We start from the raw sequence: 4,806 nt of genomic DNA, 5'->3' as shown, positions 1-4,806 counted from the left end.
CCTTTAAATACCACCCTGGGGCCCCCCCTAGAGCCCCAACTCGCCACCGCCGCAGCCCCTCGCCAGCCCCGCCGCCGCTTGCCGCCGCCCGCGCTGCCGCTTGCCGCCTACCCCGCGCCGCCGAGCCGCGCCGTCGCCCGAGCCTCGCCTCGCCGGAGTTGCCTCGCCGAAGAGGTAACGCGTCGATCCGCTGCCGCCGGTTTTTTTATGGAAGGGCTGAATGATGAGATGAGCATGCAGTTGATTGTAGCAACCTTCAACAACCACCAGGAGTTGGTAGATAAGGATCTTATGATTAAAGGGAAGCAGCAGCAGATTGAGAACCGTAAGAGGAAGTACGGACAAGTGAAGTATAACTCAGGAGCTCAGTAGAAGCCTCGCCTAACCGCGAACTCGGGAGGACTTGTTCATAACCATGGAGGTCACAACCACACTGGAGGAGGATCGCATAACCACAATGGTGCTAAGAATGGAAATGGGAACGGAGCTAACAACAATCAGAACCGCTCCAACCCAGCCACACCCGCCAAAAGAGACCTAAGTCAAGTTACTTGCTTTAAGTGCGGGAAGACATGGCACTATGCCAATGATTACCCTGAAGGAAGGAATGGAAATGGAAATGGGAGCGCTGGGAAGAAGCCTAATCCATTCAACAAAGGACAAGTGAACCACGTTAACATGGAGGAGGTTGAAGAGCAGCTGGACACGGTAATAGGTAAGTTTTTGGTTAAGTCATTTACCACTCTTGTTCTTTTTGATACTGGTGCATCGCATTCATACATATCAAGGAGATTCGTGGATAAGTTTAAACTACCAACCCAAACCCTTAGGACCCCTCTCTTAGTGAGTTCACCTGGAGCAGAGTACATGGCTAGCCGATGGTGCGACCAGATACCCCTAACCATTGGCACACATGTTTTTCCGTCCGACCTAATTATCTTGGAGTCACAAGGATTGGATGTGATATTAGGTATGGACTGGATATCAAAGTATGGAGGAAGTATTGACTGTGCTAGTAAGTCGATTTATCTCACCACCTCGGAGGGAAAAATGATTAAGTATGTATATAGGCATATGCCTAGGAGGAGCCAAGTGAATGCCCTCACGGGAGTTGTTCAGGAGGAAGTGCCTGTAGTGAAGGATTTCCTGGATGTTTTCCCAGAGGAGTTACCAGGCATGCCACCGGATAGAGACATTGAGTTTTTGATAGAGCTATTGCCAGGTACAGGGCCAATATCCAAGAGACCCTATCGGATGCCCGCAAATGATCTGGAGGAAATTAAGAAACAGATCAAGGAGTTATTGGAGAAAGGTTAGATTCAAAGGAGTTCATCACCTTGGGGAGCCCCAGTGCTTTTGGTTGAGAAGAAGGATAAATCCCTAAGGATGGTTGTTGATTATCGAGCCTTGAATGAAGTGACGATTAAGAACAAGTACCCACTACCGATGATCAATGATCTGTTTGATCAGATGCAAGGAGCTAAAGTGTTCTCGAAGATCGATCTACGATCGGGATACCATCAGTTAAAAATCCGAGAGAAGGATATGCCAAAGACAGCGTTCACCACGCGGTATGGATTATATGAGTATACGCTCATGTCGTTTGGACTGACTAACGCCCCTACATACTTCATGAGCATGATGAACAAGGTGTTCATGGAGTATTTGGACAAGTTTGTTGTGGTGTTTATTGATGATATTATGGTATACTCGAAGAATGAAGAGGAGCACAAGGAGCATTTGCGCTTAGTTCTCGAAAAACTCAGGGAACACCAGTTGTATGCTAAGTTCAGCAAATGCGAGTTTTGGTTGAAGGAAGTCGGATTCCTTGGACATGTTATGTCAGGAGAAGGTATAGCAGTAGACCCCAGCAAGGTTCAGTCAGTCACTGAATGGTTGGCAGCCACTTCAGTTAGTGAGATCCGCAGTTTCCTTGGACTTGCAGGATACTACCGGAGATTCATTGAGAATTTTTCCAAGATTGCGAAGCCAATGACTGAACTATTGAAGAAGGATACTAAGTTTAAGTGGACAGAAGATTGCGAGGCAAGTTTCCAGGAGTTGAAGAAACGTTTGACTACAGCCCCAGTACTAACACTGCCAGATATACATAAGGAGTTCCAAGTGTATTGCGACACCTCTCGCTTAGGACTTGGATGTGTGCTTATGCAGGACGGAAGAGTTGTTTCGTATGCCTCACGACAACTAAAACCTCATGAGTTGAACTATGCCACTCATGATTTGGAGCTAGCAGCAGTAGTGCATGCATTGAAGACTTGGAGACATTACCTTATTGGAAACCATTGTGATGTGTACACGGATCATAAGAGTTTGAAGTACATCTTCACACAGAAGGAACTGAACCTTAGGCAGAGGAGATGGTTGGAGCTTATAAAGGATTATGACCTGAAGCTGCACTATCATCCAGGAAAGGCCAATGTCGTAGCAGACGCCTTGAGCCGAAAGATTTATGCTAATATCCTAGAGAGTACGGGATTACCAAAGGAGTTAGCAGAGGATATCATTGAACTTCGATTAGAGATTGTTCCTAGAGGTTTTGTTGCAATAATGGAGGTTCAGTCGACATTGTTGGGTATGATTCGGGAGGCTCAGAAGGATGACAAAGAGATTGCCGAGATAAAGGAGAAGATGAGCAAAGGAAAGGCCAAAGGTTTTCGTGAGGATGAACACGATACCTTATGGTTTGAGGACCGAGTTTATGTGCCCAATAACCCAGAGATCAGGAAGTTAATACTTAAGGAGGCTCATGACTCACCATACTCGATACACCCCAGAAACACCAAGATGTATTTGGATTTGAAGGAACATTTCTGGTGGACTGGTATGAAGAAGGATATTGCCGAGTATGTAGCCATATGTGATGTATGTCAGAAAGTAAAGGCAGAGCATCAAAAGCCAGTAGGATTGTTACAGCCTATGCCGATACCCGAGTGGAAGTGGGATAAACTTGGCATGGACTTTATCACTGGGTTGCCCAGAACCAAATCAGGATATGATTCTATATGGGTAGTAGTTGATCGCTTGATCAAAGTGGCTCACTTTATCCTAGTGAAAACCACCTATACAAGTGCGAAGTTAGCCAAGATATATATGTCCAAGATTGTATGTCTACATGGAGTTCCGAGGACCATCGTATCAGATAGAGGAACACAGTTTATTTCAAAGTTTTGGCATCAGTTACATCAGACTTTGGAACGAGATTGGAGTTCAGTACAGCGTTTCACCCGCAGACAGATGGACGGACTGAGAGAGTCAATCAGATTTTGGAGGACATGTTGAGAGCCTGTGCGCTAGATTATGGATCTAGCTGGGATGACAATTTGCCTTACGCAGAATTCTCATACAGCAATAGCTACCAAGCCAGTTTGAAGATGGCACAGTTCGAAGCCTTGTATGGATGAAGGTGCAGAACGCCGTTGATGTGGGATGAAGTAGGAGACCGGCAGTTGTTTGGACCAGACTTGATCAAGGAGTCTAAGGAGAAGGTTAAATTGATTCATGATAGACTGAAGATTGCTCAGTCCAGGCAGAAGAGTTACGCAGACTTGAAACGCAAGGAGGTAACCTATGAAATTGGAGATAGAGCATATCTGCGAGTATCACCCTTGCAAGGAGTGAAACGTTTTGGAGTTAAGGAAAAGTTAGCCCCGAGATTTGTAGGACCGTATCGTGTTTTGGAACGGATGGGAGAAGTTGCCTATAAGTTGGAATTACCTGAGGGATTGTCAGGAGTTCATGATGTGTTCCATGTTTCACAGTTGAAGAAGTGTCATGCTGAGATGGCCGATATACTGTTAAGAGATATAGTACCCTTGGAGGCGATTCAATTGGACGGTGATTTGACTTATGAGGAGAAGCCAGTTAAGATTCTTGAGTTTGCCAGCCGAGTCACCCGCAACAAGGTTATCAAGTTTTGCAAAGTTCAGTGGAGCCACCATACCGAGGATGAAACCACCTGGGAACGAGAGGATGATCTCCGCAAAGACCACCCACACCTATTTTCTAGCCAACCCGAATCTCGAGGGCGAGATTCATCTTAAGGGGGGTAGGTTTGTAACATCCCAAATTTTCAATTTAGAATGTTATACATAGGTCATTCATGCATATCATATTGTATTAAATTTCTCATTCCGTAATCCTCGAAATCCTAGCAACTCAAGGACCCTCGGAGAGAGTTGGGGATTTCCCGGTTTTCATATTTGATTTTTACCAAATATTGAAACGAGGATTTTTGATTTTAATTATTTTTCTCTCCGAAAAATATTTCATGTTAAAATAAATGAGAGGAGATAATATGACTTCTCCAAAATAATTGAAATATTCGAGGAAAAATATTAAAATCATTTATTTGATTTTATTCGGATTTCATTTGCATTAGAAAAATTGCACGTTTTCAAAATTGCATTTTAGGGCCAAGAAAATGTTCATCTCGTTCTAAATATTTCATTTAGACGGTGAAAATTTGTTTTGGCATTTTTAGATTTTTATTTTATTTTTATTTTCTAGGATTTTTTTTCTGTTCGGCGAAATTATTTAAAAAAAAACTCTCCACGCCCGACTGGGCCGAAGCCCAGCCGAGCCAAGCCGGCCTGCCCGCGCCACCGCCTCCCTGTCCCGTGCCGTCGCCGGACTCGGGAGAGTCCGAGCCGCCGCCGCCGCCTGACCCCCTCCCCAAGTCAGAGCCGCCGCCGCCTCTCCCCCCCTTTAAATACCACCCCGGCCCCCCTGGAGCCCCAAGTCACCGCCGCAGCAGCCCCTCACCAGCCCCGCCGCCGCAAGCCGCCC

The sequence above is a fragment of the Triticum dicoccoides genome, chromosome 3A (assembly GCF_002162155.2).
Source record: "Triticum dicoccoides isolate Atlit2015 ecotype Zavitan chromosome 3A, WEW_v2.0, whole genome shotgun sequence".
In the NCBI taxonomy this organism is placed as follows: Eukaryota; Viridiplantae; Streptophyta; class Magnoliopsida; order Poales; family Poaceae; genus Triticum; species Triticum dicoccoides.
Note: the sequence above shows the minus strand (reverse complement) of the source record.